Raw genomic sequence first — 27,523 nt, 5'->3', positions numbered from 1 at the left:
TTTTCATCAGCTGTATCAAATTTTTTTTTAAAAAAAATTAAAACAATATATTTTACAACTCTGAAACCAATCAAAACACATAACTCCCAGTCCAATTCTGCATTTATTTGGTAAGTTATTTGTAAATTGTAAAAAAACACCTCTTCCTTTCATCAAGTGGTGTTCACCACACCAGCAATAAAAATAAAGACAAATATCTGAAATACATGAGCAAGACAGATAAAATAGTTCAACAAAACAATAGCTGAAAAGCAGTAGCATGTTTCTGTTGACAAAGTTGCCATTCTCAATGGACTCGAGAAAAAGGAAGAGAGAAAAATCCCTTTTCCTGTTAATCTGAAAAGGACAGATGGTGGGAAAAAAGATTTTAAAAACATTCACTGTCATTTGTGCCTCCATACTGTATAAGTAAGGGACGCGATGGCTCAGTGGGTTAGGACGCTGAGCTTGTCGATCAGAAGGTCGGCAGTTTGGCGGGTCAAATCCCGAGTGCCACGTAACAGAGTGAGCGCCTGTTACTCGTCCCAGCTTCTGCCAACCTAGCAGTTTGAAAGCACGTAAAAATGCAAGTAGAAAAATAGGGACCACTACGGTGGGAAGGTAACAGTGTTCCGTGCGCCTTTGGCGTCTAGTCATGCCGGTCACATGACCACGGAGACGTCCTCGGACAAGCGCTGGCTCTTTGGCGTTGAAACGGAGATGAGCACCGGCCCCTAGAGTCGGAAACAACTAGCACACATGTGTGTGGGAACCTTTACCTTTACCTTTACTGTATAAGTGTTCCTCATTTATTGACCATAAGTGAGACTGGCAACATGTTCATTAAGCAAAATAGTCACTAAATGAGACGGTGGTTATGCTTATGCCCTTACTTCAGCTTTCCTTTTCTTTCCAGAGCTGTGAAGGTTAATAAATGTGAGGACTGATTGCAAAGTTATTTTTTCAGTACCGCCGTAACTGCAAACAGTTGCTAAAGCAAGGCAATCACTAAACAAAGACTACCCGTAAATTTCAAAGTTTGTAAGTTGTTACAACAGTAGAAATGCTGCCCAATGAATTATTTTTCCCTACTATAGATTCAGGCCAGTCAAAGCAAGGGTTCCTTTTTGAGTCTTGTACACAAGGGAGTATGAAATACCACCTTAATAAGGTATGCAGTCCTCCCTTCATTCCAACATACACAGCGTAGCTGAGAGAAATGTAATCTGTTTTTTTTTGGGGGGTGGCAGCTCTTCCAGCTGACCTTTATAGTTGTACCAGCTTTCTCTAGAACAAAGTGCAAATCCTAGGGCCAACATATCTGGACACGGTCAAGCAAAATGTATGGAACCAAAGGTATGGCTTTTCCTCCACCAAAGCTGTTTGTATCTGATGCTCTGGATATAGGCCAACCATAGACCCTGAACATTAGTGTTAAGTCATGAGCTCTTTGGTGCAGCAACGCACGTGGTGTAACACCACAAGCCCAGTACATAACAATTAGCATCATACAGTGCTCATCAGAATAATTCTCGGTCTCATACGAAGAGACATGTGAATAATGAGAAAAATGAAATAACCATAATTTATGTTTTAGTACTGCCCAGAGGAACAAAATGATGTATTCCTTTCTTAACACTTGTTTCGTTTCATTAGGAATGTTTTAACGCAATTTTAATGTTGTTTCGTTTCATTAGGAATGTTTTAACGCAATTTTAATGTAATAGGTAAGATTATCCTGACTTCTAAAGCCCTCAGGGGAGTAGTGTTTGTCAGAGGTAGCGCTTCCTTTGAAAGGTTTGTTCTTTCATTTGTACTGGAAGCCTCAGTTCATTGACCATTTTGAATAAAATAAAAATCATATTCAGATACTTTTAAATGGCTTTAGCAAGGAAAATCCAGGAAAAATCGCATAGCTAAATGGAGTTTATAAAATACACTGTCATGAAAGAGAAGGAAATAGAGGAAATAGAACATCAGAGTTACTATTTCAGACAGAGGGCTGCCCAGTCTCTTTTTAAAAGTCTCCAGTGAGGGAGCAGCCACAACTTCTGAAGACAAACTGTTCCTCACTGTCAGGGAATTTCTCCATCTGGATCTTGGGTGTTGGCTATTCCTGCCAGCTTGATGAATTTTGCCTTTTGTTTATTAGACTGTTTAACAGGCATAGATTTCAGAAAAAATGCTTGGAAACTAAACGCAACTCAATCAAAGGAGCTGCCCACCACATTACAGTTTGTGTCAGAAAGTTGACCAGAAAGCAACTTATTTCTATAAAAAATATGTACCATTGCTTCTTAGGAAATGGATAGATGGATGAATACAGAGGAAACATAGCAATACAATACAGGAAGACAATGATGTTATGATATTATGTAGAGGTCCTTCAAAAACTTGGCAGGTGGACTACCGCTTTCCATACAAAGGAACATCCTAATATTTCTACCCTGGGGAAGTATTGCAGTATACATTGATCCCATATGAAACTAGAGCAGACATGTCAAACACAAGGCCCGGGGGCCGGATCTGGCCCGCGAAGTGGTTTCGTGTGGCCTGCGAAGCCATCCTGGAAACAGTGAGGGAACGGCCCCCACTGCCTTGGCCCTGGCCCAGAGACCCTCCTTCTGCCAGAGACCCTCAGATCTGTCCCACTCCTGCCCAGGCCCCCATAGGCACCCTTGATGTGAACGATGTAGAGCTGGCCATGCCCACCCAGTAGGCCATATGCACTCTAGCCACGCTTACCCAGTAGGCCACACCCACCCTGGCCATACCCACCGAGCCCCTTGAGGGCAACCGCAATGCTGATGCGGCCCTCAATGAAATTGAGTTTGACACCCCTGAACTAGAGGAAAGAATGCTCATCTTTGCTCCTCACCTCCTTAGATCCCTCATGTGCATACGGGAAAGGAGGAGGGGAAAGGGAGGGGGGATGCAGTGTGCAAAATAATTAGAGGGTTGTAAGTGGTAACTGCAAAAGGTTGTAAATGTGGTGGATGACATGAATTATTAGCCCTTCAAGGTAGGCCAGGCCAAGAAACAGACACCACAGGAATTCCATGCTACTTCAATGTTGTGGGGTATATTAACACAATCTTGAAAGCCTATCCAAAACCTTCACTGCCCATTTTTGAGGATGATAAAGCTGTTCTGAGACACTTTTTCATGTTTTTCACTTTCCCAGAGGCTGAGTCACCATTTCACCTCTCCCATCTCCTTCTCAAGGCCAGAGCAGTATTCCTCTGCAGTCATTGACAAGAAATGTGAATACCGTAAGGAAAACAAAATAGAGGACAAGGGACGAGTGCATCACCAACCCCTCATGCTATCCCTAACAAGAGCTTCCAAAAGTTATTTCAGAGTTGCTGCTTTTCTGATAACCTCAGGGAAGCCATAGGTGTAACTGTAAAATGTTGCGCTGAGCGACTGATCAGGGTTCTGGCCTCAACTCTTAGAGCCCCGTGACAGGGGTGAGAATTTAGGGGGACCCTCGCAAGGGTGAACACCTTGAATATGGAAGGATCTTGCCCTTTGCCACCGACCCAGTGTGCCGGACGTTCCAACGGTCGCACTTGGGAACTGCGATAGCTCAGGAGCAGAGTCCTAGGACAAACTGAGGCACCAACACAAGTTTGTTCAAGGTGAGAGAGCACAGAGTGCCCGGGGTGGATGTTTTTGCCCCCGAACAGCTTCGTACACCCTCCTTTTATTAGGCTGTTTCATTTGGGAGGGGGAAACACACTCATGAGGGAGCAACATATGGAAGGTCAAAGGGAAACATAAGGAAAACATAACTCATTGTATACAACTGCTAATGAAGAGAGCAAAAGTCATCACAGGAAACAATAAAACATAGTTTATGCTAACAGAGAACTGCTAATGAAGAGGGCAAAGGTCATTACAGGAAACAATAATGCATAGCTTATCTTATGCTAACAGGAAATACAAGGGTTGTCATCAGGAAGGCATATCTTTGAAAGGCATGACTTGAAACATAACTTGAAACATAACTCAAAGCAAGGACAATTATAAAAGACAAGTTTTGTTATAAATGAAGCAGGGGACAAAGGTTTATCACAGGAATGCAGACTTCATAATTATAATTGGGGAAAGGCAGAGGTTTTATCTTGAAGCAAGGACAATTACAGGAGACAGGAAGCCATATCTTGAGGCATGGGCAATTACATGAAACAAGTCTTGTTAGTGTAAAGAGATTTATCACTAGAACTCAGGAATGCAGAACTTTGTAACTTTCCATATAGGAATCAAAAAGGTCTTTTGGAGTCTGGGATAACTACAGTAAAACCTATGCATTTTGACTCTGATTCAGTGTAACAGCTGCACATAGCCTGGATCACTTTACATTGGAGTGAGTCCTAGATGTCAATTTAAGTGAAGACTCAGCTCCTCTTTAAGCATTTTGAGCATATGCTCAGACTTCTCTGATCTTCCTCCGCTAATAAAAAAAGGAACAGGAACCCACCCAATCCTACAGCATTTCACTGTCTTCAGCTGAACATAGTCACTGTTTTCTGGCAGACTTCCCCTTCTCCACACATGTTCCCATGTCTCTTCCATGACTTCTTCTCCAGAAGGCCTGAAAAGAGCTACTCTTTTTCCCTATTTAACTCCCAACTACCATTGCCTACATACGGTAGATTTGTTTTTCTCTTCTTAATGGTCTAGTAACATGGATTCCCTTGTGTTCTGTACCAGCCTGCTACCGGCCCTGCAGAAAAGGCAGGGACAACCCCTTTTACAAGAAGGCAAGAGGCTGGAACTAAGCCTACCAAATTTATGGATACAAAAGCAAACAAGACACGAACCATGAAACAGGAGCTATTCAAGCGGTTGCCTTCACCAAACCAGCCCTCCCACGCATTCCCCTTTTATACAGTTCAGGGCATGGCTTCTCTCTGCCTCCTTCCGAGTTGCCCCATTGCCTTCCTCTGTTTACTCCTGATTGACTGCCTTCTGCGTCGGACGTCCTTGAACAGGGCCAGCTGTGGGTCATCTTCATCCATGCTATCAGGCTCACACAGCTGGGTCTGCGTCGTGACCAGGTGGGAGGGGCCTGGCTGAGGGCTCTCATCAGCAAGCTCTCCAACCCCCTCAGCAAGCTCTTCAACACCCCCCTCCTCCTCTGAGTCATCCGACCCAACTGCCGAACCCACAGGCTGACCCTGAATCACAACACCTTGCTCCTTTACAGCATTTTCAAAACATCTGCTCAATTGTTCATGTCAATCTTCCACACTCTTCCATACTCTGTAGCAATAGGGTCCCTAATATGGTCCCTTTCACTCAAGCTGCAACTCAGTTCTCCAAATTTCCAATCAGAATGAAAATTCCTAGAAGTTGGCATCCCATATGTCTGAAAGGCACCAGTTGTGCCTTAGTACAATATTTAGATAATTTGGCTTAGTAAATATTCCCTATCTCGACATTTTGCACCACCATCATGTGAGAATGAAGCAAGAGTCTTTTAACCTTGCTCTCAGCTTACAACCTGTTCTTTCCCTGGAATAGCCATTTGGATTTGGCGGCAAAAAGGGAAAGAGATTTCCTCTTCTCAGCCGACCACCCTCACTCCCATCCCAGATCTCCATATGGACTAAGGAAGTTATCCTGTTCTGGCTTAGCAGATTTCTTTCCTTTTATCCTTCTGAACTAAATGAATCATAGCTTTGTTAATGCCAAACACCATGACGTCCATATTTTTCCTTTGTTCAGTGGGACGTCATGCAGAAACATGAGATATATTTTAGGATAAAAAAAAGTCTTGGTTCAAGAATGGAAGAATAGGCCTCAATTCTATGAAAACATAAACCTCAGTTAACTCAGTGGGTTGAATTGTTTAGCCACTTATCTTCAGTGTTAGGCTATTGAGTCTCTCTATCCAAAATACACTGAGACTATTCTTTACAGACTATTCTTTACAGCATATTTGATGATTGTGGCTATAGGAGCAAAACTGTTTTTAACCATGTTGTGGGGTTGTTGTTTTTTGGAAACACTGTGAGGACAAATGTAATTGGTCTCCTTTTCTCCATGTTCCTCCATAAACACTACTAGAGAAGAATTACTCTTTCAAATCATTTTGACTTCAAATTGTATCAGCATATGATATTATTTCTTCTGGCTTAAATTGCAAAGCTGACTAAATTTGGTTGGAAATATATGACTATTTACTTGGGAGTCCTCTCCAAATCATTTCTGCAATATCCTGTAGAGAAAAACAACTTCCTGCTGCATTATGGTAGAAGCTGCTAAACATAATAGAACTGTCAGTCAGCAGATATTTATGCCCCCAAAAGTGGAAGATACAAATCCACTTTTCATATGGAGAACTTTCCAGTAGCTTCCATTTACCTATCAGCTACAGAAGCTAAACTATTTTCTCTTTCATTTGCTGTGGGAAAACAAGCAATCTTCAAAAGAGTGGACTTCAAAGCAGAAATTTTTTGTTGCATTGCTTTTTTTTGTGGCATGAAATATTTGGACATTTTGATTTCCTGTACTGTACCATAAATCATTTTTTCATTCTCTTGGTAATGGCTCCACTCTTAGATATGAGTTAGAGCTGTTCTGTTTGCTAACCCTCCATATGACTGGCCAGAATGAAGCATGGCTCTGACATTTCAGAATTGCTTAAAACAGGAGTGCATAAATGAGGAAACACATATATTTACGCCTTTTCACTTCTACATATCAACTGACAGAGCAGAATAACATAACCTGCTAAAGCATTACAAGCAAAATATACAGAGCATACCAATGTGTCTAAACAAAGCTATGTCTGTTTCACTGGACTCTGAAGGCATGGCTTATAAATACAGCAGAATAAACTGGAAGATTCCTCAGATGACATAGCAAACTATACAATAGGTGAGAAACAGCATTTTCTAGTCTTTCCCAGAGGAAAAAAGACAGGAAGAAAGAGTGTTTCCCTCTTAAAAAGTAGCCCATTCGCAAGCAGAGTTTCAGCCACCCTTTTTTTAAACTGTGCATATAAGTCACCATTTAAATTGGCAATTCATCATCTGAAGCTGAAGCTGTATTGTCTTATTTTCTATCACCAGATCTGGTTGCCTCATTAGGATTTAATCAACATTTGGTTGTACCTGATAGATGATGTTGCAAATCAGGAGATAATCAGAAAGTCCATTTTTGTGCGAATGATGAGTTTTTCAACCACATAATTATATAAAAGAGAAGATTGCATCCAACTTGTCCTAACCAAAACTGAAACTTGATCATAAGCTAAAAGGTTACTTTGAAGGACTTTGATTTAGGGCCAACTACAATTACTTACATTTTTGGAATGTCCTCTTGGAACTATTCATGGTACAGCAATGACAAGTATTGCTTGCTGGCGATTACTAGAGGAAAATATGACCTCCGTTTGTGAAGGAGAACATTGTTGTCACTGTTTCTTTAATCAACTTCCTCCCAGCTGTCTCCATCCTTTTTTGAAAGCATCGCTGCTTAGACAAAGAAAATCCAAACAACCTTTTATTTGCTTTTTACTTCTTTTGTCCAAAAACAAACATCCATTTTATCATAGCTATCCTTATAATAAGTTTCTGAGATATTATTAGTCCATATTATTATAATTAGTGCTATTGCTGTTGCTATTGCTACATGAGGAAGCATCTCACCAAAATGGAATTGGCCCACCCCACACACTCCATCAGTCAAGAAACCTCCGATGGTGGGGTCCAGGAAGAGAGCTTTTTCTGACATGGCTCTGGAACATCTTGCCACTGGAAATGAGATCCATCCCCACCCTCTTGGTCTCCCAAAAGGGTCTCAAAACCTGGCTCTGCTGATTGGTTTAAGACCTCCAAGGGGGGCCTTCCACACTGGCAGTGGCTGATGGACTGAGAAGAAAGATTGCACCTTCATACCGCTTCTGTACTAGTTCCCAGTTTTATCCAATTCCTGTTAATTTTAATGTTTTTAACATTTTTAATGTTTCTCTATTCCTGCTTTTATTGTGCTGTAAGCTGCCCAGAATGCGGTGAGGGATGCGGTGGCTCAGTGGGTTAGGATGCTGAGCTTGTCAATCAGAAGGTTGGCAGTTTGGCGGGTCAAATCCCGAGTGCCGCGTAACAGAGTGAGCGCCTGTTACTCGTCCCAGCTTCTGCCAACCTAGCAGTTCGAAAGCACGTAAAAATGCAAGTAGAAAAATGGGGACCACTACGGTGGGAAGGTAACAGCGTTCCGTGCGCCTTTGGCGTCTAGTCATGCCGGCCACATGACCACGGAGACGTCCTCGGAAAAGCGCTGGCTCTTCGGCTTTGAAACGGAGATGGGCACCGGCCCCTACAGTTGGAAACAACTAGCACGCACATGCAGGGGAACCTTTACCTTTACCTTAAGCTGCCCAGAGTCATTCTAATAGTGAGGTGGGCAGCATATAAATTTAATAAATAAAATTATATATACATACATATGTATGTTGTTGTTAGTTGCGAAGTCGTGTCCGACCCATCGCGACCCTATGGACCGTGTTCCTCCAGGCCTTCCTGTCCTCTACCATCTTCTGGAGTCCATCTAGGCTCACGCCTACTGCTTCAGTGACTCCATCCAGCCACCTCATTCTCTGTCGTCCCCTTCTTCTATTGCCCTCAATCTTTCCCAGCATTAGGCTCTTCTCCAGTGAGTCCTTCCTTCTCATTAGGTGGCCAAAGTATTTGAGTTTTAGCTTCAGGATCTGGCCTTCTAAAGAGCAGTCAGGGTTGATCTCCTCTAGGACTGACTGGTTTGTTCGCCTTGCAGTCCAAGGGACTCGCAGGAGTCTTCTCCAGCACCATAGTTCAAAGGCTTCAATTCTTTGGCGCTCAGCCTTTCTTATGGTCCAGCTTTCACTGCCATACATTGCAACTGGGAAGACCATAGCCTTGACTATACGCACTTTTGTTGACAGGGTGATGTCTCTGCTTTTTAGTGTGCTGTCTAGATTTGCCATCACTTTCCTCCCAAGGAGCAAGCGTCTTTTAATTTCTTGGCTACAGTCCCCATCTGCAGTGATCTTGGAGCCCAGGAAAATAAAATCTGTCACTACCTCCATTTCTTCCCCATCTATTTGCCAGGAATTGAGAGGGTCAGATGCCATGATCTTGGTTTTCTTAATGTTTAGTTTCAACCCAAGTTTTGCACTCTCCTTCTTCACCCGCAACAAGAGGCTCTTTAGTTCTTCTTCACTTTCTGCCATTAGAGTGGTATCATCTGCATATCTTAGGTTGTTGATGTTTCTTCCGGCAATCTTAATTCCAACTTTTGATTCATCAAGCCCTGCCTTTCTCATGATGTGTTCTGCATATAAGTTAAATAGGCAAGGCGACAGTATACAGCCTTGCCGGACTCCTTTCCCAATTTTGAACCAATCAGTGGTTCCGTGTCCAGTTCTCACTGTTGCTTCTTGGCCCGCATAAAGATTTCTCAAGAGACAAATAAGATGGTCTGGTATGCCCATCTCTTTAAGGACTTGCCAGAGTTTCTTATGATCCACACAATCAAAGGCTTTAGCATAGTCAATGAAGCATAAGTAGATGTTTTTCTGGAACTCTCTAGCTTTCTCCATGATCCAGCATATGTTAGCAATTTGATCTCTAGTTCCTCTGCCTCTTCGAAATCCTGCCTGTACTTCTGGTAGTTCTCGATCTACATACTGCTGGAGTCTAGCTTGTAGAATTTTAAGCATAACTTTACTAGCATGAGAAATGAGTGCAATGGTGCGATAGTTTGAACATTCTTTGGCACTGCCTTTCTTTGGAATTGGAATGTAATCTGATCTTTTCCAATCCTGTGGCCACTGTTGAGTTTTCCAAATTTGCTGGCAAATTGAGTGTAGCACTTTTACTGCATCGTCTTTTAAGATTTTGAATAGCTCAGCTGGAATACTGTCACCTCCACTAGCTTTGTTGTTGCTCAGCTTTTCTAAGGCCCACTTCACTTCACATTCTAGGATGTCTGGCTCGAGGTCAGTGACCACCTCACTGTGATTATCAGGGACGTTAAGCTCATTCTTGTATAGTTCTTCTGTGTAATTTTGCCACCTCTTCTTAATCCCTTCTGCCTCTGTTAGGTCCCTGCCATTTTGGTCCTTTATCATGCCCATTTTTGCATGAAACGTTCCTTTCATCTCTCCAATTTTCTTGAAAAGATCTCTGGTCCTCCCTATTCTATTGTTTTCTTCTATTTCTTTGCATTGTTCATTTAAGAAGGCATTCTTATCTCTTCTAGCTATTCTTTGGAATTCTGCATTTAATTGGGCATATCTTTCTTTTTCTCCCTTGCCTTTCGCTTCCCTCCTTTCCTCAGCTATTTGCAAAGCTTCCTCAGACAGCCATTTTGCTTTCTTGCATTTCTTTTTCTTTGGGATGGTTTTGGTTGCTACCTCTTGTACAATGTTGCGAACCTCTGTCCATAGTTCTTCAGGCACTCTGTCTATCAGATCTAATTCCTTAAATCTATTTGTCACCTCTACTGTATATTCAACAGGGATATGATTTAGTTCATACCTGACTGGCCTAGTGCTTTTCCCTACTTTCTTTAATTTAAGCCTAAACTTTGCAACAAGAAGCTCATGGTCTGAGCCACAGTCAGCTCCTGGTCTTGTTTTTACTGACTGTATAGAGCTTCTCCATCTTTGGCTGCAGAGCATATAGTCAATCTGATTTCTGTGTTGACCGTCCGGTGATGTCCATGTGTAAAGCCGTCTCTTGGGTTGTTGGAAAAGAGTGTTTGCTATGACCATCGTATTCTCTTGACAAAATTCTATCAGCCTGTGCCCTGCTTCATTTTGTACTCCAAGGCCAAACTTGCCTGTTATTCCAGTTATCTTTTGGCTTCCTACTTTAGCATTCCAATCCCCCATGATGATAAGGACATCATTTTTGGGTGTTAGTTCTATAAGGTGCTGTAGGGCTTCATAGAACCGGTCAATTTCATCCTCTTCAGCACCGGTGGTTGGGGCATAGACTTGGACTACTGTGATATTGAATGGTTTGCCTTGGATTCGAACTGAGATCATTCTGTCATTTTGAGGATTGTATCCCAGTATTGCTTTTCCTATTTTTTTATTGACTATGAAGGCTACTCCATTTCTTCTGAGGGATTCTTGCCCACAGTAGTATACCTGATGGTCATCTGAATTCACCCATTCCTGTCCATTTTAGTTCGCTGATACCTAAGATGTCGATGTTCAGTCTTGTCATCTCTTGTTTGACTACGTCCAGCTTTCCTTGATTCATGGATCTTACATTCCAGGTTCCTATGGAGAAAAAATCTTTACAGCATCGGACTTTCCTTTCACCACCAGACATATCCACAGCTGAGCGTCCTTTCGGCTTTGGCCCAGTCGCTTCATTCTTTCTGGCGCTACTAGTACTAGCCCTCTGCTCTTCCCCAGTAGCATATTGGACGCCTTCCGACCTGAGGGGCTCATCTTCCAGCGTCATATCGTTTTGCCTTTTGGTACTGTCCATAGGGTTTTCATGGCAAAGATACTGGAGTGGGTTGCCATTTCCTTCTCCAGTGGATCACGTTTTGTCAGAACTCTCTGCTATGACCTTTCCGTCTTGGGTGGCCCTGCACGGCATAGCTCATAGCTTCATTGAATTACACAAGCCCCTTCGCCACGACAAGGCAGTAATCCATGAAGGGGATACATATGTATAGCTGTCACCAAAGCTATTTTTGAGAATTGTTGGTAAAAATTGACACATGATTAAAAAGTATTATAAATATCTGCATTCTGTATATTAGAATTTAGAAGTCAGTGATGACCCTTAAATTATATTCTGAGCTGGGAACAAGGTTTTATTATGCGCTGAAATTAAGAAAATTGGTTTTCAGTCTAAAAGCTTTTTCTGTGGACTTAGGTAGTTGTTACAAGAAGCCAATTTACTCTTGGATCACTTTTCCCTATTATACATTATGGAGCAGGTTCAAAAAGAAGGGTTGCCCACTCTACACAGTACTTGCCAATCATATTAATTTAGCCAGTGAATTAGCACTGTTTGTACCAGTGAACAAGGAATGTCAGCATCAGATGAAACATTTAGGAGATTAGTGCAGAGGACAATCTACCACACTTATTGCAAGTATATGGAATAAATGACCCAAGATGTCCTTTTCAACTCTGTCAACTACAATTCTGAGAGCATTATCTAATGTTCTGCCTTGTCTCCTGCATTAATTTATTGCCACTCTACCCAAAACTATAGCAATAAAAACAGCACTGTGCTGCAAAACTGAGAGGTAGCAGCGATAATTCAATTTTTATTTTTATTTTTTAGGGATGAGATTAAGGAAAAAAGTGAAGATTCCCTCAAATCAAATTCAGTCCCTAAAATAGATTATATTTACCTTCATCTGAGATGTTTTTCAGCTTCCCAAATAGCCTGGAATTTTCTGATAGTCTCCCATCCGAATTCTCACCAGATCCAACTAAGTTCATTTTTGTTAAGATTACTTATGGTTGACTAGGTGCCACCATGTGCTAATTTTGTGTTTTGTTTTGTTTGTTTGTTTGTTTTTAAATCTCTTCCCAAAACAAACTGCCCTCTTGACTTTTCTGGCGCTCACACTCTTACTTCTGCACCAGTCATTAGAATAAATGATTGTAATGGCATCTGAGACTTGGTTTACTACTTGACACAATGCTATCTTCTTTACATATAGATATATAATACAAAAGATATTTCTCAACCTGTCTGCATTCATGGGTTACTAAATGTTTAGAAAATGCAGGGATCCTCCAATTAAACAGACACTCTTTCCCAATGTTTCTTTCTTTACAGAATGAGGTTTCACCTTTATTGTCAAATAACATACTGCTTATATTTGTATGTGAATATGCTTTCCCACCCTTTTAAACCCTGTTTAAAGTCCCTTTTCAGCTAATTTTTGTGCCAAAATAATCTAAAATTAAGAATTTATTTACTGCTTTAATCATGCTATCGGTATGACTCTTTTCACAAACTTATTGGTCAAGAATGTTCTGCCCTAAAAATCTCTGAATACAAAAAGGTGAATCCCATTTTCATTGTCTATTCCCTCTTCATATTTTTATTTTGGGGCTGCTTGTGCAAGATCACAATTCCAGTTCCTTATTATATGTGGACTCAGAGTTGGTAACTGTCCTGAAGACCTGCTCACAATCATCTGTTTTCTGAATGTTAATAGCAATTAGCATTTAGAGCAGGAGTCCCCAATCTGTGGGCCATGACCCATTACCAGGCCATGGACTATTGGCCATTGTGCCGTGTGAATGGCTGGCCAGTACGTGCAAGTCTGTGCACACACGGTCCCACTAGCACAAGTGTCGCCATGAGTGTTGTGGGCATTTGCTGCCCCAGTCATGTAAGCATCACAGGCATTCAACGCCCCACTCGCACAAGCATCGCTGCAAGCATTGCGGGGCATTCACAGCTTCACACATGAGTGCTCACATCACCACGAGTGACACGGGCACTTGCAGCCCAACTCACACAAGCAACGAGTGTTTGTGCCCATGCATGCACGTGCACATGCCTTCCCCCCCCCCTCACAAGCCATCCCTTCTTTCTCCCCTCCCCTGGCTCCAGGCCACCAACCCTGAAAGGTTGGAGAACTCTGACTTAGACTATACTGCTCCATAGTGCTTTACAGCATTCACTGAGCAGTTTACAACATCAACGTATTTCCCCCGAACAATCTGGATCTTCATTTTACTGACCCTGAAGGATGAAAGGATGGAAGGCTAAGTCAGCCTTGAGTCGGTCAGGTTCAAATACCTGGCTGTGGGCAGAGTTAGCTGGCAATACTGCATTCTAATCAGTGCACCACCAGGGCTCCGTGGTTAATATTCTCATGTTAGCCTTATCACTTACCAGGGTTCAGTGATCCATATTCACAAGTCAGATGATTAGCTGGGAATCCAAGGAGTCAGTGGCCACCTTTGGCCAGCTGACTGTTGATAAATAGAGGAAGACGGTCTTAAACTACTTTACATGCCTGCAGAGGTCACCTGTGATGTGTGAACAAACATTTGAGGAACATTGATCCAGAGATAGCATTCCATTCAGTTGCTCATTAAGAAGGCATTAAGTAGGCACTAAGTAAGACAACATTGAAAAGGCACTAGAATAACCAGGAAGCTGTAGGCATCTATATTTAAGATGTATGAAACAGGTCTAGCACAGACACCATTATTTTCAGGCACCTGGGAGCATATTGTAACCTTTTACTATGTCTCTGCATTTATTTCTAGTTACTCCATCCTGACCTACAGACTTTAGATGACTACAGTGCAAAATTGAAAGGCAGCAATGAGAGCTAACTCTGAATGCAAAGGACTATGGCCAGCCCCACCTTGGATGTTCTCTGACCTCTAGCTTTTCAAAAGTCAGTGACTTCAGCTCTGTTCTCCTGCTTTCCCTGAACAATCTCCTTAGTCCAACACATCTGGCTTGTCAATTCAGAGGCCTTTTTCCTCTATCTTCTGATAACCACACTGATTGTTAAATAACAGCAGCAAAAGTAATGCGAAAAATTATTTCATGTCACCTATGGTAGTGTCAAGAAAACAAGAAGGTGTATAATCACATTCTTGAAAGACTGCCTTTTATATCTGATAGGTTATGTCAACTGAACAGATTAGCAGGCACAAGGTGTAGTTTCTCTAGTTTCTCAAGTGAGGCAGCTTAAAAGAATCAAAGGGAGATTTCTGGTTTTGCACTGTACCACACAGCCGAGGGATTGCAGAGCTCCGCATGCCACAGCTAATTTCGCCCTGCCAGGGGACTCTAAATGGGTCTAAAGTCACCCCAGAAAGGCAATGAAGAAAAAGAGGTGACCCATTGATTGCAGAATGATGGTGGTCATCCCACTCAATCTGGGGGAATCCCTTTAACCTGACAGGAGAAAGGCTGGGCACACCTCAGTGACCAGCCCAAACTACTTACAGTGAAGCCCAAAGGCACCAACCAGAACAACGATGAACAGAGTGCTTGAAACTGGATGAGGAATTTGATCTTCTCTCTGCTGTTTTGTATCTGAGTTCTGGGAAAAGATCCCCAAGAAGCAAAAAATCTTCCCAAAGTGAGAAGGGAGGGAACTACACCCCCACCCTCCCATAGAAGGAAGTGGCAAATTAAACTCTTATGGGGAACAAAAATATATTGAAATGAGGTTAAAAATACTAATTTGAAAACTAAGAAAACTGTTAAAATTCTGTACCTAAAAATGTATTGATGAAATTATAAAATAATAATAATAACCCTTTGCTTTAGAAGTTGGAAAATGAACAGCTACTGACACCTAGTGGAGGACTAGAGAAAATTATAGCTGCATTGACTCTGAATTTGGCAAGACACCCAGAAATAGCAAAAAAAAAACAACAGCTGGGAACAAAGCATTGGGCTATCTAATACAGAGTGAAACTATATATGTTTAGAAACTGTTGACCTTCTGGGATTATAAACACACTAAGCTGCATTTTTAAGTTTAAGAACTGTTTGCAAAGAAAAAAAACCTTGGCCTTTGGCTAATCTTCTACAGGGAAGTTACTGAAAAGCTTTCAAGTGGTTAAACACTTTGGACTGAAATCTTGGCAGGCTGATAATTACAAGATCCCTGGAAAAAAAAGAACTGTTACAAAACACTGTTTTCAGTGTTATGTTATGATAACATAAATGAACATATCTCCAGCCTAAACTCACAATTAAACAATAGTCAAAAAATGACAATAAAGAACGAACAAATAAATCAGACAATAGAACATATATCAGAGGAAAATGACAAATATGAAAGCAACAAATGAAGAGAACTACAACTTAATACAAAAAAAGAAAATCTGCCAAATTTTGCTAAAACAAAGGAAATAAAAAAGATGTTTTTTTATCTTCCAGGACTTCAAAACAAACTTGAGGATAAAAGAGAAGATTTAATAAGATGGACTAAAGAGCTGTCAGGAGAATTATTAAAGCATGAGAAACAAAAAATGAATATTCTACTTAATTTATAAAGAGGCCCTATAGTAAGATTGCTAGATGATGTATTATATGATTAAATACTTGTTTGAACATGGTCAAAATAATAAAACTTGGACATAAAGGGGCCCTATAGTAAGAGGGATATAATATGTAAGTAGTATAATATTTTTATAATATATATGAAATGTAAAAATATTCAGATGGTGTATTTGAATGAAAAGTTTGGATTTCAAAGGTAATGAATTTTGAGAAAATTTTGACTGATAAGAGTGGTTTCAATACTGAGGGGAAATAAAGCTTAAATAAGAATCTTGAAAACGACATATAATGACTTAATAAGAAAACTTCTATAAATACAGCTGAAATATAAGCTGATTAGAAAAAATGTTATATGTTGATGTTACTGTTATATCTATCAATACTAAAAAAATGTTTATGCCCAACTTCTTATGTACTGAAAGTATTAAGAATTATATTTCTTTAATGAGGACAAAAGGAGAATATTGCTGGAAGAAGAGAGGATCAAGGAAATATATTATCAACTAACATATTGATCAGCTATAGAAAAAAATTATTATTGGTTTTTTAAAAAAAATATATGAACCCAGACAGCACATTGTTCACTAAGCACTAAAGTCTGTTATTGTAAAAAATTAATAAAATATATTTTAAAAAAGAATCAAAGGGATTTAAGAGACAAGGAAAAGTTAGTGACAGCAAGAATACTTTTTCTTGTGAGTAAGATATGAAGGGAGAATGTACAAGGCTCTGTTCGTGTAGTGTGTCCTGTTGGCTTGCCTAGCTGCAATTGAAGTTGAAAGGAGATGGTTTGGTGGGTAAAATCTGTACTAATAGATTATGTCATCTGAATAGAGCAGACATGTCAAACACAAGGCCCGGGGGCCGGATCCGGCCCGCGAAGTGGTTTCATGCGGCCCGCAAAGCCATCCTGGAAACAGTGAGGGAACGGCCCCCACTGCCTTGGCCCTGGCCCAGAGACCCTCAGATCTGTCCCACTCCTGCCCGGGCCCCCATAGGCACCCTTGATGCGAACGATGTAGAGCTGGCCACGCCCACCCAGTAGGCCATATGTGCTCTAGCCACACCCACCCAGTAGGCCACGCCCACCCTTGCCATACCCACCCGGCCCCCTGAGGGCAACCACAATGCTGATGCAGCCCTCAATGAAACTGAGTTTGACACCCCTGGAATAGAGGTTTGTGGTCCAAAGAGCATGAAGTGTGCCAGCATGTGAGAACTGGAGAGCAGATCATGACTGAAAGAACTAACTGGCAGCTGGCCTGGATTTGGATTAGAGCCGGCAAAGAGGACATGCAGGAGAAATTAAATGGAGTCAAGAGGAGAAGAGAGGGCATTTTCAAGACAACAAAAGCTGCTGAATTGTGTGAATTTGTTTGGGGTTTAAAACACTCTGACTTTTAAGAAGACCCTGCTTGGTTCAGTGATAGCGTGTGCTCAGTCTTTAGATCTGGAAAGCAAGAATGTAAAAATATGTTGTATTGAGTATGATGAGGCATTGACCAGACCGAAGGTTAAAACAATTGCTCTTTTATTGAAGGAAGCACAGAAGTGGCTCTGACAGCCACTTGTCATCTATTTATACTCTGCCGCCACTAGGCGGCGACCAATCATTTTAAAGCACAATTTCCCGCTTAAATTGCAGGCTAGCTGTTTTCTCCGAAACAGTTGGAGACTTTTTTCAAACATCACAACAACTGATTATAACAACCGTTATCAATTCAAACCAATACATAACATGTTGTCTGCTCAGGACTAGAAGTATCTTGGTTCTTACGAGATCAGGAGTCACGAGGAAACAGCTCCTTGCTGATGGGCGAGTTAGCAGCAGCTGAACTGAAGGGGACCTAAGAGCACCAAGTTGGTAGTAGATTCTAGAATTCAAGACTAGCTACTGGGGGGGGGGGGAAATAGGGATAGCCCCATGTAGCTGCCTCAAAAATCATACCAAAAATTTTTTATTAGTTAGTTCTTCCTCACCATCTTGGACAGCTGTGTTTAATAGGGTGACACAGGTTCACTCCTCAAATCTTCAATCTTTTTATTAATAACTAAAGAGAAGAACTAAACAAACTGACACATGAATCAAAGGGGGGGGAGGAAGAGGGGGAATAGCTAATACCATAAATGAAATAAATAAAATTAAAAAAATTTTTTTAATTTAAGGTTATAAATATAGGCTGAAAAAATGAAATTTAAGAGAGACCAATTCTAATTACAGAGACAGAACACAAAAATCAGATGCAGTAACCAATCTCAGGCTTAGCAAAGGTAGTTATGAAAAAGATGGTGGAGCGGTCATGGATTACAAATTCAACAAGAGCCAGGGATTGATGTGGCTGGAAAAAAATGCCTATGCCTAATGAACAAGAAGTGTAATTTTCAAATCAAAGTGAGTAATTGGTCAATCCTTGTGTCCAATTCTAGACCTTACACTTCAAGCACTCAGAGAAATTGAAACTGTTTCAGAGAAGGACAACAATGATTGTAGGACTAGAAGTTAAATCCTCCAAAAGAGCCTTGGTGGAGCAGTGGGCTAATGCCTCCTTAAGTAGCACCAGCTGCCTGCAATTAGTGCAGGTTCGAGTCCCACCAGGCTCAAGGTTGACTCAGCCTTCCATCCTTCCGAGGTAGGTAAAATGAGGACCCAGATTGTTGGGGGCAATTAAGCTGACTTTGTAATAATGCCGCTTGGGTGTGTGTGTGTGAAAGCCCTAATAAGCAGGCATATACATAGAATGAAGGCTACTGCTAAGTTTGTAAGCTGCCCTGAGTCTTCGGAGAAGGGCGGGATATAAATGGAATTAAAATAAAAAAAATAAAAAAAAGAAATGGAAGGAACTACGTTTAGCCTTGAGAAAAGATTATTGAGGAGTGGGAGAAGTGCTTGACATCCTCAAATAGCTGAAAAACACCACAAAGAAGAAATCCCCTCTCGTTCTGTGTTCTGTGTAAGACACAGAAAAATGGGTTGAAATTTAAGAGGAGCAAATTCTGATTAAACGCTATGAAAGTCTTTCTAATATTAGGAGGAAGAGCCAATTTGGTGTAGTGGTTAAAACAGCAGAGTATCAACTGGTAGACCATCAGTTCTAGTACTGCCTGAGGCACAAAGCCAGCTGGGCGACTTGGGCCAGGTCCTCTCTCTCAGAAGTAGGCAAGAGCAAGCCACCTCTGAAATCTTGCCAAGAAAAGTCAAGGGACTTGTCCAGGCAGCCACCAGGAGTCAGGACTGATGCGAAGGCATAAAATTAAGAACAGATTGAGAATGGAATCAATTACCCCAAGATATGGCGGGCTCCCATTCATTAGATGTGCAATTCAATGTGTGCAAAGAGAGGGAGGAAGATAACCATCTGTCAGGCATACTGTAATTTGGATTTCTACACAGAACAAGAGATTGGGCTCATTGACCCCAGTGGCCCCTTCCAACTGTGGAATCCAATGATCCAGATTCACAGGTGCCAGAAAGAATAAAACGAACACCTTAGCAAAGCTGGAAGAGCTTCTCGTAGGCTGCTAGGAGCTTAAATTTAAGCACATTTATTGCTGTTTTAAACTCTGCTCAAAGTTTCGCATTGACTACCTGATTAGTTCCAAGAGCGCAGACAACTGCTGATTTGTTATCATGGCAGCATTCAACCTTGAAGGGCTAGAAAGACACTTCATCATCAGATGGCATTTCAGAGAGCGACTAAAAGGATCACCTGGCTTGGCATAATCACCAAAATCTTGGCCAAGTCATAGAGGTCACACGGCTTCAGTCTTTTCCAGGAAAATAAAAAAGGAGTTTATTTGAGGATCAAAGTTATGTTTCGGACACAATGGGCTAACGTCATGAACCCTCTATGTGTAAAATAGAGCGAAACATAAGCCTATTCATAAGATTAATGAGAAACATTTTTGAGAATGCTTCTGTTTGAGAAATGCCCTTATGCTGCCTCCAGAAGACTTAATCAGCCGCAATTCTTTTTCTGATTCCTTTTTCAGTCCAGGTTTGTATACATGCTCGAGCGCATGTTTGCTCTTTGTTTTTAACTAGACCAGGGTCTCAGTTTATCTGCCCCCCAGACTGAAACTCTTAGGGGAGCATTCTCTTTCTATGCAACAATTTGTAAAAACTTCCTGGTTATTTCAGAGGCCCTTCAGAAAGTAGTTGCTGCCCAATGGGCAAAGAAATGCAATACTGATTTTCATTGCATTATTGCAAACTATGTTTACGGTGGCTGTTGTTCATTGTGTCTTCTATAAGGCGGATGATAGGCTGCTTACACTCATTCACATACCCTCAGTCAATATGCTTTTCTCCCATCCCTCAAACTGGGAACCACTGCAGCTAGAACATTCCTCTTACTAGCCTCAGGAAAGAAAATGGTAGCTAGTAGTGGTGCTCTATTGGGCAAGGGAGGAACAAGACTGTTTCAGCCCTCCAAGGTGGGCTAAACTTGGAAACCAAGGACCCACAGGCTAATGCTGCTTTTATTACAAGGTTATAGGAGCAGAACTCTTACAAGTCTGAATGTACTTCTTCCCTACCTCCATTTTTTTTCAGGAGACCTAAAGGCAGTCATGCCTGTTTTCTTAAATCACATCACTGCCCTGGATTCAGATTTCTTTTATCTGACTTTCTCTTGGATACAGCTCTTCCTCCTGTTCCTCAAGGTTATTTCTTCTGCTATTATAGGCAGGGAAAGAATATTCCACTTCCTAGGTTCTCCTCTCCCTCAAAACTTGGCCAAACTAAAATCTTACACTTCCCTGCTCTATTCCCCTTTTATCACTCTCTCTGTACTACCATGTCGGAGAGCATCACTGCTGGTCCCAATAACAACAGGACATCAACACGCTCTGACTAAGCATGGATCCTCTCTAGAACAGCCAGTACCTTCAGCCTCTGCTGTTGGAACATCAGTTGAGCTCTCCTGCCCCACTTTCCCCAAATAGCAACAGAAACCTAGCCATGTGCTTGGCAGTTGTGGGGAAAAGAATGCAAAAGTGAACAAAACAGCCTTGTGGAAGTTGCTAACTCATGAGGTACAGCACCCCAGGACTGGATGGGAGAAGTTGGTTCTGTAGTGAGCCAATTGGATCCATGAAGACTAGCCACTACCTTAAGACAATTCCTCAATGCATAATAGAATGTCCCTATAGGACAGAGGTCTACAACCTTGGGAACTTTAAGACTTATGGCCTTCAACTCCCTTATACTGGCTGAGGAATTCTTGGAGTTGAAGTCCACAAGTCTTAAAGTTGAGAAGTTTGGAGAGCCCTGTCCTATAGGAGATCTTGTTCAACTCTTCAATAGGACAACTGTCTTTCCTGCTAGATCACCTTGATAAGCTTCCATCTTAATCAGCAGCTACAGATTCTGAGATGGAGCCTCTGCTGTGAGAATACACCTTTGGTTAAAATTAAATGAGCCATCTTGGAACTGGGCAAAGAGGTAACAAGGATTAGCCCTTAGAGTTGGTCAGATTGAAATGTCGTAAAAGTCTGCCAAGCATCTGGATTGTGATCACATGACCATGGGGATGCCGCAATGGTCTTAAGTGTGAAAAACATCATAAGTCATTTTTCTCAGAGCTGTTGTAACTTTGAACTAAATGAACTGTTGTAAGTTGAGGACTACCTGTAAATAAGAGAGGTATATGCTACCCTAAAAGGAAATAAATTCAATTTTCTGCCCTTCCCCCCCCCCCCGGCAAGAAACAACTATGTTTCTTAGCAAATGGATCCATTGTAGTCTAGATCAGGGATCCCCAATTCCTGGGCCATGGACCAGCACCGGGCTGTGGCATGCCAGAAACCATCCAGCAGAAACAAGAGGAGCCCTACCAGCAGGATGTAGGCAGCACGTGAAACCACTCCCCCTCCGGTCTGTGGAAAAACCTCTCTCCACAGAACCAGTCCCGGGTGCCCCAAAGGTTGGAGGCCGCTGGTCTAGATGACATTGAACTTGGGCATCCAATCTTTGGTGTTGCTGATAATTAGCCAAACCCCACACAATCTCCTGCTAAGGAGTATTCTAAAAGTAAATTATTAAGCACTTTTCATTTTATTCAGTTATTCTTTAGCAGTCATTTGGAGGAGAAACTATTCTCTATTTCTGCTCACATCACACTTTAATCCAAATCCACTTTACAGTGTACTGTGCAAACCCAAACCAAGGGTGATAGTTCAGCACATTGTGTGAACTCAGCAAGATTTGATTTATTCAATAAACTATAATTAAACAAGCCATGCAGCATATATGAAACTAGTCTCTGTTTCTTCTTCCCAAATAATTGAAAAGGAGCTAATCTTTTCATGTAGCGAATTTTGCTCAGAATTAATCCATTCTCCCATGAACACTGTGAACAGTGTTCTAACAGCCATCATGAGTTTGATCTGCTGCTTCAAAGAAATTTGTTTTCCTATTCTTTCATTCAATATATATGTCCACAAATAAATCCCTGAATACTTTTGAACTGAGGTTATCTGTTGATCCCTAACCTCTTGCAAGGGTAACGTGGCCTACAAAAGAATCTCTCCTATTTATGTCGCTGAGGGAACCCACTGCTCTTTGATTTACTTATTCAATCAGTTTCTGCAATTGATGAAGTAAAATGTCAAAGCATGATAAAATTGTAGCGCAAACTTAAAACAAAAAAATCTTGGGAATCTTGGAATCGTTTTATGCCAAGTATTGTATGCCAAGGGAGATACTGTAGTTATCTTGGATTCTTTATTCTTTGATAGTGGCTCTCTGGAGTCTCAAGCAGAGGTGGCATTTGTTCCATCACGTGATCCTTTTAATTAGAGTTATCAGAAAGATTTAACCTCCACAAGCTTCTCTGAGCATCAACCCACAATATCAGATAAATAGAAATTAAAGGGAGGAATAAGATATTAGCCAAATCTAGCAGCACCGTTGAAAAGCAATTTTGGAACCACTGATAACATCAACTCTCATATGACAATTATCAAGAGCTCATTTTTTTTAAAAAAAAACCAACATTTTAACCAATTTGTAGCAATAATAATGGCTCCCTGAGGCTTTTTTTCTGAATCTCAAACTGAAAGCTACAATTAAGTGGGTCTAAATTCTATTATTTGTCTGGGACTTTAAAGACTGGGCTTAAAGATGTCTCCCCATGCTCTGCCAGTATAACTCTTGCATAGACCAATGCAACCATACGGATTAAAAACTCAGCCACTCACTACTCTATCTTCAGGAATTAAACACAGTTCCAACCATATAGTGCTTCTTAGACAGTACTGATTTAGATGATTAGTCATCTAACTTGCAAACAAGGCATGTGGTTCAGCTACACAACCATTGTAACTGCTGCAACTTCCAACAAATTGAGACAACACAAAAGCAGAACTCAGAGAAAAACTAGCAGAGACCAATTGCTCAGGATAAGATGGGACTTTCTCCGATTCTACTCATCCCAGAGACTTTTGATTTAAGATGTTGCACCACATGCATTCAGTAGGAGAACATAAACATGGAGTCAAAAAATTAAAGATGGTGACCATGACTATATAACCAAAGCCCCATCCCTTTTACCCTATGTTGATGCATAGTAAAAAGGGGTAGTGTTTTTGGTTGCGGCTACCATCTTGGATTTTTACCCTCTCCTCGGACTGGATCATCCAGATATGTAAACTAGCCAGAGGGTTTGGCTCCATCAATTCCCTGTGCAAGTAAAACACGCCCAGTCCACTCTATACACAGATGTCCTCACAAGTAGTGCATACCTGTTTAATTGTCCTTATTATTCTTTCCATGTTTTTCTCCTAAAATTATGAGGGATCAAGTTACACCGGGCAGTCCAATGGGCAGAATGCTGTATTTCTGTCTCTGTTTGCCTCAGTTCAGACCAGCAGAGTGATTCCTTGAGAAGATAATTGGGACACAAGTACGTTGACACTCTAATTTTATTCATTTCCATATGCAGGCAAAGATGTTCACATTTTCTAATAGTAAAGCATACTGTGCATTCACACCAATAGGCCATCTCTGTGACATGTTGGTTGCATTTTGGGCCTCAGTTCTATTAGGTTTTATAATACACAATCCAGTATAGCATCCCTTCTCACTGTCAGGAGAAAATTGCTAGGCTTCAAAGAACAGCTTTTCAGAAGCGACATTCATACTTCAACCACAGCGCTAAACTAAATGCCTCATAAATTGGAAGTTCTTGACCATATTACAAATATCCACCGGTGACAGCTGCTTTTCTTGACAAAAGATATTTCCATTTGAGGGCATTTTCTGTTTCCCAGCTTTTTTCCAAAAAAAAACAACCCAAAAAAATATCTGCATCAAGATACTTGAGAGGCGTTCCCTCCAAATAATATGACCTCTTTTAAATCAGTTCAGTATCGGACTGTTTCAGGAACTGCATTTTATCTTTATTTTTTTCTGTTTGCAAAAGAGAAAAAAAACAACCCAATTAGAGGAAACCTTAAGACAGGGGTGTCAAACTCAATTTCATTGAGGGCCGCATCAGCATTGCGGTTGCCCTCAAGGGGCTGAGTGGGTATGGCCAGGGTGGGCGTGGCCTACTGGGTGGGCATGGCTAGAGTGCGTATGGCCTACTGGGTGGGCATGGCCAGCTCTACATCGTTCGCATCTAGGGTGCCTAGGGGGGCCTGGGCAGGAGTGGGACAGATCTGGGGGTCTCTGGCAGAAGGAGGGTCTCTGGGCCGGGGCCAAGGCAGTGGGGGCCGTTCCCTCACTGGTTCCAGGATGGCTTCGCAGGCCACATGAAACCACTTCGCGGGCCTGATCTGGCCCCCGGGCCTTGTGTTTGACATGTCTGCCTTAAGAGGAGGAAGAATTTCATCCTGGTTCAATCAGTGCTGTAACCAAAATGCAGCGCCTGAGAGAAAGCACTTGCTTTTCAGTTATCTTTACAACAGACCAACTTAGTTGCTTTTGTAAAATCAGAACATTTGGAATCTTAAAGAGCTAATTTGCATGTTGCACAGATCAGAAGATGGCATGTATAAATATTCTGTTCAAAAGAACTTATGGAAAGGTGAAGTGAAAAGATTTCGAGGGCTGCTAGAGACAATTCCATGCAAAGGAGGCCTTGCAGAAAATATTTCCATGCACTGATTCCTGCCATAAAGAAGACAGCTTGGCCGAGGAAGCAATTGGTTTGGCTCCTCCCCTCCTGAAGTTGTGTGTGTGTGTGTGTGTGTGTGTGTGTGTGTGTGTGTGTGTGCATGCGCCTTTGGCTCCTGGTGACTTGGACCAGTCACCACAGTTCTCTTGGCAGGATTTTGGGAGTGATCTCATGATCTCCCATTTTCAATCCTAGTCCCTTCACCACTGTACCAAACTGGTTCTCTGTTTCCATTCCAAATACCAATTAAAATGACTGCAGTAATAAATACTGATGCTTCTGTTATTTTCCTTCATTGTTTCCAGACAATCCATGCTTTTCCACTGTGTATTTTTAAATGGTAGGCCTGTAGGCAGGAACAGACGTGCTTCTTTATTTGATTTTACATCATTCATCCTGAAAACAGAAATGAACAGGGTGGAACTCCCCTTCTCTAGATGCCTTGAAGCAGAAATTGAACTATCTATTTATCTAATGTATCTAATACGAGTATATCAACAATGCTTTAAAGTGCATTCCTGCTCTCTCTAAGCAGTTTACAGAGTCAGCATATTGCCCCCAACAATCTGGGTCCTCATTTTACTCACCTCGGAAGGATGGAAAGATGACTCAACCTTGAGCAAGTGAGAATCGAACTGCTGGCAGTCAGCAGAATTAGCCTGCAATACTGCGTTCTAACCACTGTTCCACCACAGCCTAAATGGTGCCTTCCAATTATATACTGTATGTAGTGGCTTCAAGTGATTTCAAGAATATTTTTTTAAGAGTACTTCCCAATCAACAGGAGTCAAACTTGTTGAGCAGTCTTCTTTCTTACCCTGGGCTGCAGGCTGATAGACAATAGTCAATAAGACAAGCTTCTATATTTCTGCAAAAAAACTTCAAATCTATAAACCTTAGTAACACATGCATGTAGTCACTAAGGCATGAGCACAAACTCAACTCAATGTTTACAGCATTATCCTTAATTCTGGCTGGATTAAGGGCAGCAATACTTTGCTTTGTTCTTTGAAAACAGCTGTTCCTTGGCATATAAGTAAAAGAAAATGCATGTTTAAATCTTAACACTAGAATGTTTCATGATAGTCAGAAGGATGACATAAATCCACAAACAAAAGCTTTCTTCTTAGGCTCTAAGGCAGCTGTGGCAAGTAAACTATTGAATTATGGAATAGAGTTGTGGTTTGCTGTAATTAAAGCTTCACAATAAAACCCTTGTGACAATTTACTTATAAGCAAGTGCCAATATTTCTGGAAAACAAAAGAGCACAGATTATTAAAATGGGGAGGGGCATGAATCTGAGTACTCCACATACATTTGGCTGTGATGTTTAAGCCCTTGAGGGGGTTGAAACAAGCCCAGACAGTTTTTACCTACACTGAAATAAAAATTTGCAGAAGTTGTGCCCTGGCCTAGAATTCACCATTTTCATCCCAAAAATGCTTTTTCTTTTTTTCTTTTTTCTTTTTTTATTTAAATTTTTTATTAAATGTACATTTAAAAACAAAAGTGGACATGATTCAACTTTCCTGGCTACAGCACTGCTATTAGTATTACCTTATATGACAAAAAGAAAAACAGAAAATTAATATACACATTCTATGACGACAGAGTATGACAAAATTTTAATTTAATTTAATTTATTGAGATTTCTATACCGCCCATCTCCCTGAGGGACTCAGGGCGGTTCACAGGGCATATATAAATAACAGTACAAAAATTAAAAGAAAATTAAACCAATGCCCAATTAAAATACAAGAATGATAAAATAATAAAAACCTATAAAAAACCCATATACCCCCATCAGGCCAGACCCGCTAATTCAAATAAATGGGTCTTCAACCCGCGGCAGAAGGATCGGAGGTCCGATGCCGTCCGGAGCTCAACCGGCAGTTGGTTCCATAATGCCGGAGCACCCACAGAGAAGGCCCTCCCCCTGGGGGCCACCAGTCGACATTCCTTGACCGGAGGCACCCTGAGGAGGCCCTCTCTGTGGGCACGCACAGGGCAGAGGGGAGTTGACGCCGGCAGCAGGTGGTCCACGAGGTATCGCGGACCCATGCCATGTAGGGACTTAAAGATCATAACCAAGACCTTGAACCTTACCCGGAAGACAACTGGTAACCAATGCAGCTCACGGAGCAGAGGTGTAACATGGGAGTACCGGGAAACTCCCAAGACAACTCTCGCGGCTGCATTCTGTACCAGTTGGAGCCTCCGAGTAGTCTTCAAGGGAAACCCTATGTAGAGAGCATTACAGTAGTCTAGGCGAGAGGTCACGAGCGCATGAGTGACCGTACACAAGGCCTCCCGGTCCAGATAGGGCCGCAACTGACGCACCAGGCGAACCTGGGCAAAAGCCCCCCCTAGTCACGGCCACTATATGATCATCCAGAGTG

General features: G+C 41.6%; 1 long non-coding RNA gene across 1 annotated transcript in view; it reads left to right on the top strand.

Moving 5' to 3' along the window:
• Positions 1-8,979: 8,979 nt before the first annotated feature.
• LOC310648335 overlaps positions 8,980-27,523 on the top strand; it is a 111,022-nt gene continuing 92,478 nt past the window's right edge. Inside the window, exon 1 of the long non-coding RNA XR_014494072.1 lies at positions 8,980-9,011. This is a non-coding gene — a long non-coding RNA (uncharacterized lncRNA). The remainder of the gene's footprint in view (positions 9,012-27,523) is intronic.

Source organism: Vipera ursinii (assembly GCF_947247035.1).
Source record: "Vipera ursinii genome assembly, chromosome: 1".
In the NCBI taxonomy this organism is placed as follows: Eukaryota; Metazoa; Chordata; class Lepidosauria; order Squamata; family Viperidae; genus Vipera; species Vipera ursinii.
The sequence above is the reverse complement of the archived record's forward strand: the minus strand, read 5'-3'. Positions and strand labels throughout refer to the sequence as shown.